We start from the raw sequence: 11,679 nt of genomic DNA on the forward strand, positions 1-11,679 counted from the left end.
TCATTTTTCTTTTGTCTTCCAAGGCTGGACTCTAGAGTGAAGGATTCAGGATTGGCTTTCAGATATTTTGATAGCTGTTGGAATGGTTAGAATCAGCATCTGTTCCCTCTCAAAGGCTTCTAGATAGAGAACATCATTTTAGAACAATAGCTGGTTGTCTCCCTTAAGTACAGGTGGGCCCTACAGGATTCAAGACCAAGATTTGAAATTGTACATCTGAGCAGCACATTCTAGTTAGGAACAAAATCATCAATGAGAAATAATTGTCTAAATAACATTTTATATATAGTTAAGCCTAATGACTGGGAGTTGTCATCCCTTGAAGTCTTAAAGAAGTGTACTGAACACTTTACTCTTTGATTATACATTCCTTTTGGGTGTTTAAGACCATACAGCTGGCCCAAGTAAATCAATTTATTTTTACACTTAAGGTCATTTGGGGATCTGTTCCTCAGGGGTCACATGGGCTCAGGAGGATTCCCCTGGCTCCTTTCTTTTACCAGTTCCATCTATGTGGCTATAAGTCAAGGTTCTGCTCCACCATGTCTGGCTTCACTTGGCAGCATGAATCAGATGTTTCCTCTGAGTTGACCCTCCTCTTTGTAGACTGGACACTGGTTTAAGTCCATCTTATGGGGTCTCCATGTCCTCCTTGAACAAGAGTACAGGTGAGTCACCACATTAACAGGACATTTTGAAAGATGATCCATAGAACCCTGGAACTTGGCCGACCTTCGAGGGCAAGGGGCAAAAACTCTCCTTTAAGTCCCTCTGACCATATTAGTATAGGACTTAAAGTATGGCTGTTAAACATCCAATAAGGTTAGTTCCACCAGTCTGATACTTTTAACTATCATGTGCTGTGTAGATAAGGCTTAGGTAAAGAACCTACTTTTTAAGGAGTGGTTCTTGAAAATGCCAAGTTTTCTTAAATCTGTGGTTTATGGAGCAATGGTACATGCTTACTGTTTGAAACAAACAAAAACCTTCAAGATGACTCTAACTGATTACTAATATTATCAGTAGTCATTGCAAGTCTATTTTCTTAGGTAGCATGTCTTTCAACAAGGTCATACAAGCTAAAGTTGATGAAGTCATTATTTAATTAAAAATATGCATATTTCTGGCATGTTTTGTCAGATGAGGGTTCAGAAGGTGATGAAAAACAGTAGATAAAATGTTAAATATGTAATTCTGAGTTAGTTTGCTTATTACAGATCATCATTACTTGCTTTATTTCTGCTTATTTTCTTTAAATCTATTTATCAAACACTATGAATTGTGTGTACTGGGTAATTCTTAGGAATATAACAATGAAAAAATTTCCAATAGAAGAATCTGTAGGCTAGATGATTACAATTTTTTTGTTAGCTGAAGTATTCTGAGCTTTCACTGATCCACTAAGAGAGATGTGATGTTGGCTATTCAATTTGTTTTCATGCATGTCCAACTTTGATATTGTAAATATGTCTCTCTTTCAAAGAGGGTTACTTAATGCCACAAGATAGAGAGAGGTCAGTACAGAGTATATTTTCTGACTACCCTATTAAAAGATAAAAAAAAAGAAATGAAGTTATTGAGACATTTCTAAAAAAAAAAAAAGGGTGACAATTGGTCTCATATTTATTTTTTTCAAAAAAAAGTCAGCTTCTTCACATCAGAAACATTTAAGTGGGTTATTCCTTTTGATTTCAATAATTTAAATTAATGAAAAATCAGACTGGCACCACAAGCACTTTATAATCTTTCATATTCTAGATATTCACTAATATATTCCTTTTAGTAAGGACCTTCCGCCTCCCAGATCTAGTTTGTATTAAAACTAGACCAGCAAACAAATCAAAGTGCCTGCTTCATGTGTAAAATGTTATGGAACCATTCAGTGGGTGGAATGACCTATGCAAACAGGAAAATGACAAGTTTAAAGCTACCAGCAAAATTTATAAACACTACACTTTTAGTTTTCTTATACAAGGTTGAAAAGAATCTGAAGTTATTATCTGGAATGTTTGATAATTTTCTTGTGACATGAATAATCATGAGTGGATTCAACTTAAAATAAAAGAAAGAAAAACAGAACAACTGACTGATTCTTCCTTGAAAGTTCAGTATACATAAAATGTCCTATCCGTGCTGCCAGAGCACAATATTTTATTATAATTCATTTGTTTAGAGTTTCATCCAGGAGATAGTGCATTTACATTTCCACCCCTTTCTCTCCAACTCCATTGCTCTCACATTCTCTTAACTCCCTTTCAACTTTAACTCCCTTTCAACTTTTACTTATTATTGTTACATATAAATTCAAAAATATATGTACCTGCTGAATCCATTTAATGGTGCTAGTACGCACATGTGTTTAGGGCTGGCTGGGCACTATTGATTGAATAACTTAACCTGGAGTGGGTCACAGGACAAAACTGATTTGCCCTCTCTCAGCAGCCATTGATCTCCTGTAGTTTTCCCTCCCCATCCATGTTGGCATGTCAACAGGTGCTGTCATTGTGCAGGTTTTGTTTAGGCAACTGTATTGTTGAGATTTCAGGGGTGCAATTTCTCTGTCATGTCTGAGTTACACTATCTAGCAGCTGGTGTCTTGGTCCTATGGCAAAGCACACATACTTTTTCACATTTTTAAAGAAAAGCAACCTTTAATTGTGCAGTTGACCTTTGTGCAGATTTGGTAAACTCTGGGTTATTTTTGGTCCTCTCACGGCTCTCATTGTCTATTTGGTGAGACAATTCTGAGGTTTCCTAACTGTCCCTCACTAAGTATTTCTTTTTAGACTAAAAGAGGTATGATTTCTTTAGCTGAACAAATTTAATTCTTACACTTCTGTGCAGTAACATTTAAAAAAATTTAAATATTTACAAAACCAAATTTGCATAAAATTATACATTGTTTATTGAATAAAACCTTTAGCTATATCCTCAAATTTACTTGAAAATGACACTTAAGAGACAAAATTATTGTAATGATAACGAATATTTTATTTAAACAAACAAACAAAAAGATATGTGACTCTGCCAAAAAAGGCAGAATGGCGTTGCCATCTAAATCTTAGTGCCTTTCACTGTTACTTCAGTCCCTCTCTGCATGCAGATTCTTTTAACCTTTTATTTTATTTTATTTTATTTTATTTTATTTTGAGGGAAAATATATGTCTTTTATTTTTCTGAGTCTGTGTTACTTCAATTAATATAACAGTTTCAAGATCCATCCATTTACCTGAAAATTTCATTATTTCATCTTTCTTTACTGCTGAATAGAACTCGATTGTGTAAATATACTATATTTTGTTAACCTCTCATCAGTTAAGGGGCACTTAAATTGCTTCCATCTCTTAGCTATTGTGAAAAGAACAGCCACAAACATGGTTGTACAAGTGTTTCTATAATAGGATGAGTCCTTTGGGTATATGCCAAAGAGTGATATAACCGGGTCATATAGTAGGTTCATTTTTAGTTTTGTAAGAGTTCTCCACACTGTTTTCCATAGGCATTGCATGAGTTTGCAATCCCACCAGCAGTGAATAAGTGTTCCCTTTTCTCCACATCCTCACCAGCATTTGGTATCATTTGTTCTCTTGATCCTAGCCAGTTGGGGTAAGGTGATACCTTACGGTAGTTTTAATTTACATTTCCCTAATTGCTAACGATGTTGAATAACCTTTATTTTAAACTCTTTTCTAGATTTGCTGTTCTCATAGTAGAATGTGTTGATTGTAATAACTTATCAGTTGCTTTTGAAGACCAAAGTATATATGACACTTGTTAAAGAATGGCAAAATATTCTTCAAGTACATTTTAATGGAATTTTATAGTAAGAGGATGATATTTTACTTATTCTGAATATAACAACAAAACAAAGAACTTGTAGTTGAGATGGAAGCTAAGAGTCAGAGGATGGTAAATTAAAAGTGGAAATATCAGAGGAAGAAAGATTCTAGCTTAAATAGCACTTCCATGTGCTTCTAAAGTGATGAGATATCACCTGGAGGGCTAAGCATGAGAAACCGTGCCCAAAACCTGATTTCTACAGAAGGTGGGGATTCTGCTGAAACTTAGCCCAACACTTGCAGAGGTGAATACAGCAGTCCACAAGTCACGGCCTGCAAGAAAAGACAGTTCAGAGGAGCTTGACTGGATTCAGATCTGGAAGAGGATCATTGTCAAAGTATTCCTCATATTCTCTTTTAAAACTTGATTTTGATCAAATTAGGTCAATATCAATTCGCAAACATCTAATGTCATTTCTGAACGGTCTTTGTTACGTTTTCCTTATAATTTCCAATCTGAATCTTAAAGCATTTCTTATTTGATGACCATCTTAAAATACCTATGTTTCATAGTAAACAGTTAACCTAGATGTTGCTCACGCTTTGGGCTGGAAAGAATCATTTCTCCCATGCATTGAACAGTTTTAAGAAGTGAAACTCACCTTCGTTTCATTTTTTTCTAATCAGTTTTATCATTAGGCAGCAGCATTTAATGTCCTCTTTATTGGTAGGACAAGATTGTATTGACAGGATCAAGCAGGAGATTAGTTTCCTTTGCAGCAGAGACTCCCCAGAGAAATACTCACCCTCATTAAGATGGAAAACACTTAACGCTGTAATTCAGAAGCACTGTGTTGCCTGCTCAGTTAAAATAAACAAGGAGAAGGATTTTATGGAACAGAGGCTTAGTAGACTTAAATAATTAGAAGGACAGCCTTCTAAAACCAGCCTTCCCCCTTACACAATGTGCTATGGGGAAAGAAAGGTTTTGTTTTGTTTTGTTTTTTTCTTTTTTTCTTTCTTTCTTTCTTTCTTTCTTTCTTTCTTTCTTTCTTTCTTTCTTTCTTTGTTTCTTTCATCTTTCTTTCTTTTGATTTTTATGTGTGTGCATGTACTGCCTATCTTTCTTTTGATTTGGCAAATTTTAATTCATTTGATTTCTTTCTGTTCCAAAGACAGGTAATTTTTAACACATTTTTTTTCCAGAAATAACTTGAAGCAGGTTATATATACGTGTGTGTGTGTGTGTGTGTGTGTGTGTGTGTGTGTGTGTACAATGAAGTTTAAGGGGGAGAAACAGTAGTAAGAAGTCAAAGACAAAAGTATTTGCCAACATGGGGTCAACTCTGATGGAATAATGGAGGTTTCCATTAGCTCTGTTTTTTCTTTTCTTTTCTTTTTTTTTTTTTTTTTTTTTTTTTTCTGTCGCTCCAGAACCAGTTTATTGTGCTTGCTAAAAGAGCATAGGGTGGGAGTTTATTTACAAAAGAGTGGGCTCCCACCCCCATTTACAGCTGTGCAGGAAAATCCACAGGAAAATATAGATCCTGTGACTTCCCAACAGCAGCACAAAATGGTGAGAGAGGTGCCACATCAGCTTATATATCCTTAGCCCCTCCCCGACATGCAGCTAAGGTCTACTGATTAGGTGGGACTGGTAACTTCTACCCCATCAACTCCTTGATGATCATGGGAAGGAGGTATAACTATAGCTTGCTGGCCTAATGGTCTGAGGACACTTCCAGTTAAATACTTCACCCTTTCCTCTGGCTCTTACATTCTTTCTGCCATCCTCTTCTGAAAAAATCCCTGAGCCTTGGAGGGTGTGGTAGGAGTGGTATAATCTTCCTCCCGTTGTGACAAGTCACTGTACTTTCGGGTCTCTGCATCATCTGTTTCCTGGTTGTTGGCCAATTTCAGTGATATTCCATCTACTACAAAAACACAAGAAGCAAGAATATCTAAAGAGTGACTGCTATAATAATCACTACAATTGTTTTGTAAGATGGATGTGATGCACCTGCTAAAGTACCATCCAAGCCCAGTTTATGCCCAGAGGAAATAAAGTTTTTAAAGGTGGAAAGAGTAGAAAAAGCCAAAAACGTAAGCAATTACTATGATAGATAAATATAATGGAAATCAGTCTCTAGCATAAACAGACATAATGAAATAGCCTATGAAGCTGGCAGGAAAATGGTTAAATTCAGTTTGTGAATTCAGTTCCAAAAGCTTACTGTGGACAAAATAGCATGTTAAGTGTTATGGGTTGCATGGATGGGAACTCCTACCAGTGAGTTTCTATGCTTTGACCATATGAGAAAAATCATTTGAATGTTTATTGCCAGTACACTGTAAAATCTGAGAAGATTCATGAATGGTAATCAATATAATATAAAATGAATTTTAGTATTTACAATGTATGATTATCAAAGCAATTTACAATTAAATTCCATTGATATATTTATCTTTAGAATTTCAAAGGAATTGTTAATTCAAATAAATATGCTTTCCAGTGAGGATTTTATTTAGTTCAGTAATAAATAATGCTGGCTTAGTTATTTTAATGAGTATTGTGAATGACTCCTTTCCATTTATGTTTTACAGCTATTTTTTCCTTAAATTTTTCACAAATTCATTTTATTTTTTTAAAGAATTATCAGTACATAGGAAAATTAAAAAATATATGTTGTTGTAATTCCAAAATATGCCAATGATAATTAGAGTAGCTTAACTTTAGAATGAGCCATATACTGTATTTTGTTAGTTTCCAGAGAAGCACAGAAAAGCATCCATTCAATACTTCTGGTAAAGCAAAGGGAAGAGAATGGTCAGTTCTTTCTGCTTTGTGGAAATTAGCCCACATTGGGTAAATGATGTGACATGTTCATGATTTTATTTTATTTATGAAGTATTAAATTACAGGGTACTTCACTCTTAAAATTCATCATCTGCAAAGTAAGGTATACCTAGTTTAAAAGAGGACAATTTCAGGACATTAAAAATCTAATATTATAGCTCATAATCAATATTCTGCTAAAGTAATAACATGCAGTATACTTGCAATATTCTGAGCATTCAAAATCAAAAATCAACATTCCTGTGCAAATACAAATTTGAGTTTCAATATTCGTATAGGTTTAATAAAATGCATGTCAAATTTAACATTTAGCCATTTTAACTACGTTTCTAGCAAAGCTGTGTTGTCAGAACTATTATTTTTTTTCAGAGTTCTTTCCTTTAAAATAGTATTATAATATACATGTTTTACATATATTCCTGGATTTTCTCCCTACTTTAATATTTTCTTTTCATTATTTTATTTTATCTATTTAAAAACATTAGAAAGATGACCTAAATTAAGAGTTCATAAAGCATTTTATCAAATCTCTATATTTTCTACTATTTAATTTACTGAACTACTATTTCTCTCACTGTGAAACACTGATTCTAGTATACGCATGTTGGCTAGTGCATTTTTAATTTTTGAGTTGCTCTAAACCAATTTGTTGCAAGATTTATTAATCAAAGCCTATTGAATTAATCCTGCAATTTCTATAAAGATTAGATAGGGAAAACCAATAGGTTAACCATGATTATACCTTTCAACTCAATAATATACGTGAAAATGTTTTCTGACTTTCATTTACAATGCAAAGTTTAAAAGATACTAAATCATATTTAATTGACTTAAACCATCACATTAGCTGAAAATCTTAAATCTTGCATATCAGAAGGTTTTTAAACCCATACAGAATAATTCAGATTATCTTACTGTAATAGCCTGAATTTATATTCTGTTTTGATTTAATTTTCTATCTTTATTTTTATTGTGGTTTCATCTTGAATTTTTATTTTATTTAAAACTTGAATCACAATTCCTAATGAACACACTTTCACTGTATTGTCAGTTCTAACGTGGTAATGTGAAATGACATGGGGAGAGTAGCATTCAGTCTGTCTTTGAAGCTGTGACCATTGACATTGCTCTGCAGCCTGTTATTTACCTTGAACCTCATATTTTTTCTGAGTAATACAGTAGTACAGTAACATACACCACATTGTATGTTTTCTGAAAAGCAAAATAAAGAAACATTAATAAAATATTTGTGGTATCAGAAGGCTTAGAAGCTATTAAAGTTGTTGTGAAAATTGCATAAGTAGCACACTATTTTGTCACTCCGTTTTTTTTTTTTTGCCAACTTAGGGGAAGTTCATTCAAAGCTCTCCCTAGGCATAACCTTCTGAAGAGAAAAACAGCAAGCTATTCTGTTTCACGATCCATGACTTTATTCTCTTTTTTTTTGGGGGGGGGTGTCTTTTTTGAACAACGTCTCCTTGTAGGCCCAGCTGGCCTGGAACTCTCTGTGTAGATTAGGCTGGCTGGGATTAAAGGCATGCACCACCATGCCAGGATGTTTATATTCTTTAAGCGTCACACACACTGGCATACACTGAGCACCTTATTGAGAATATTTATGTTGATGTTTTTCCTGGAGAGGATCTGTTTGATGTTCAAGCATGAATTTTTTTTCTTGAGAAGCCAAGACATTGAGACATAAGTGAAAGCACGTTTAGTGTTCTCCAATCACAATACAGTCTTGATACAATATCGTCATTGAGCTAATAATGAATATTTAACCAACTTGAATCCATGTATTTAGAATTTTTAATATTAAGAATTTTTCTTTGATGCCGTTTGAATAGGCCACTCATACTTACCTTTGTACATGGACCAGTATTTCAAAACCATGTTTTCCTACTTTCTTCAGTCATCAAAGATGCTTCCATTTTGTGGTTTAATCTAAATACAAAGTACTTGTACAACTCTTTTCTTCCATGCATGAGTTTCCTTCATGTTTCCATCTATATGGTGCTGATCATACCTCAGATTACTGCTTTAATCATTTACTCACATACCCAAGCAGTTCTTAGGAAAATATGCAAGTCAGGAACATTGGAAAAAATAAGATCTCACCAAGACAAGAACAATTATAGATGTCCCATTTAGGACTGATCCCTCTGCTGTTTGTATTCTCTGCACATTGACTAGTGGGTCTCTGTTAACTGCCATGTACTGCAAGAAGAAACTTGTTTTGATGATAGTTGAGAGATGCACTAGTCTATGGGTACTGTGCTAAGTCATTAGAAGCTGGTTTAATACTATGTGCAATTAGCAGAATGATAGTACTATGTTCTCCCCTAGGGACTACAAATTTTCAACACGTACTTGTCCCAGCAATGGTACCAGGTATGGGTTGCATCTGTGGAGTCAAATGCAAACCCATTCATAAAGTGATTAGTTACCTCCATAACACTCATGTCACTATTGCACCAGTGGGTATACATTACCATGTCAGTCATTATTGTAACACACAGGGTTCACAGAGGGTAAGCTTGATGATTACTTTTCTCTTTCAGTAGCATGCATAGTCTCCTGGCGCTATGAAAGATAGTCAGTATTGTTGAGGCTTCCAGGTCATTACCAGCTTGATTTCTCCATGTTCTATGACTCAACTGTTTGGTGCCTTCAGCAATATGGTCTTATCATTAGGTTGTGGAGAACAACCAAGAGCAATTGTAGTAGCCTGTAATATATGGGGGCTTCTGGGACCCCAAATGCCTACAACTCCAAAAAATGGTAATCCATTCCAGACACTTGACTTTTTATATGCTAGCCTGTGAGTGTCTAGTAGGGGCACTGTCCATCTGTTGTATGTTAACTCCATTACAACTGTGTTTCCGTATGTACTCCTTCCAATGCTCAAGGCTCAAAGTGAAAGCAGGGCTAGAAAGATTGCAAGAGCTAGAAGTGGCAGAGGAATACAATGAAATGGGGTTTCGCTGATACAACAGATTAATAACACATTTGAACTCACAGACATTGTAACAGCATGCACAAGACCTGTGCAAGTCAGACAAAGCCTCACCAGCATGACCGGGTTGGAGGCAAGAATTCCCATCTCTTTTTGAGGAGCTATTGGCAATTGATATCTGCTGGTAGAGGAAGAGTCAGTTGATTTAAGAATGTGACCCCTGGTAGGTCACCATGGTGGCCCTCATACCGAAGAATACTTGGAATAGAAGAGTTTCTAATTAAAAGTGACAGGAAATTGGGTGGGTAGAGAGGTTGGGATAGGTGAGGAAGAAGTTGAGGGGAAGGTATTGAATATAAATATAGACATTATATAAATTCTCAATCAATTAATAAAATATTTTTAAATAGAAGAAAAATTTTTATTTCAAAATTAATCTGTATGTGCCTGAGATATGGAGGAAAATGAACAGAACCAGACAAACCATGCATTGTGAATGTGCTAAAACATAAGTTATTGGAGTATAACATAATAAACCAACCTTGAAAGGCATAGAAGGTTTGGGGATCTAATCTGAGCAGTCAAGGCAAAAATCAAGGTAAGGCAGGTAAATAGGTCCTAGTATTTCAGGGACTAGTGAGATGGCTTAGTGAGTAAAAGTACATGCAGTGCAAGACCGATGCAAGAGTTTAATCTCTGGAACATACATAAGGTAGAAAGAGAAAATCAACTTCACAAAACTGTCCTCTGACCTCATGCAGTGTGGCACACAAATGCCACCACCATGTTTATGTTTCATACATAAGCATACAGTAATAATAAAGTTTTATAAAAGAAATGGTGGTAGCTCAGCCCGAAGAAATATGGTACACCAGAGGAATAAAATTATGACTGAAGCATTGTTGATGTTTGGCTAATTAATGATGATATATGCACATAGGAAACGTGAATGAGAAGTTAAAGAAGAAAGATATTTAAATAATCTAATTTAAAGAGTTAGAATGTTATCAAGAAAGCAAAGCCTGCAATTGAGTGGGGATGAATGTTCTATGTTCAGAATTTAGTAATATGTAAGATAACTCTACAGTAAAAAATAAAAATAAAAACATATTAGACCAGATGGCATGAGTGTCAGAAAGATGGGTACTGAAGCTATTGCAGTCATCCCACTCACAGCCCTGGTGGTATTGTTGGAGGCACGACTAGGAAGGAGCTTTCCTGCCTTCCTCTCTTTATCTTTCCCTTTCAGTACTTTTTTTCATTACTCCCTGCAATCTGTATGAGAATACCTTTTATTTTAACATCACATGGTATTTGTGACTGTACTTGGTTGCGGGTTACCATCCACCCTTTCTTTGTGCTTCCATTTCTCACTGATCTTCACCTCTTTCCTGATAGTTTTCTTTCTGCCCACTTACCTTAAAAACAACAACAACCACAGCAAAAACAAAACCACAACTCCACCTTCTAGCTGAAGGAAAACATTTTTAGTCGGATTCATTTTGCTTCTTCTTTGACAGATCTGCTTCTTAGGAAGATAACAGACCTAAGACACAGGACTTGATGAGGAGGGTGCAGTGAGTTAGCAGGTCAAAGACATGCTTTCTCGTAAAGACCTAGTAGTGCAAGGTGCAAGGTGCGGCAACCAGAAAGAGTGAAACATTGCAAGGGCTATGAGTGTTCATTGACAGGGTGCTTTGAGAGGGTGACTGTAGGCAGTGTGTGCTGCCTTACACAGGGCCTGTATACTGTGGACTAGACAGTAAAGTCTGGGGAGAGAAGCACATTCCTAGTCCTAACCATAGTCCACCTCCATCTCAAAAATGCTCACATTTTGCATGTTGTAGATAATCCCTGAGATTCATTTCTATTCTAATCTTCAAAATTATGATTTATACTGAACTGAAGTTGAAGCAATAATTATATAGAAAAATTACTAAAATTTTATAGTTAGGTATGTTTTATTTGATTCATCATTCATTTACTTATGGCATTACATACAGAATAGACATTTATTTCAGGGTGAATATTTATTTTCATATGCAATAACAAAAATGATTTTCATGTACTATATAGTTTATATACTA

The 11,679-nt window shown here is 35.1% G+C and overlaps 1 protein-coding gene across 5 annotated transcripts in view; it reads left to right on the forward strand.

Annotated features, from left to right (window-relative positions):
* The window catches only part of Brinp3 (BMP/retinoic acid inducible neural specific 3), a 474,563-nt gene that overhangs the window by 10,892 nt on the left and 451,992 nt on the right, over positions 1 to 11,679 (forward strand). The window lies entirely within an intron of this gene.

This window comes from Nannospalax galili, unplaced genomic scaffold (assembly GCF_000622305.1).
Source record: "Nannospalax galili isolate Female #2095 unplaced genomic scaffold, S.galili_v1.0 scaffold227, whole genome shotgun sequence".
Lineage (NCBI taxonomy): Eukaryota > Metazoa > Chordata > Mammalia > Rodentia > Spalacidae > Nannospalax > Nannospalax galili.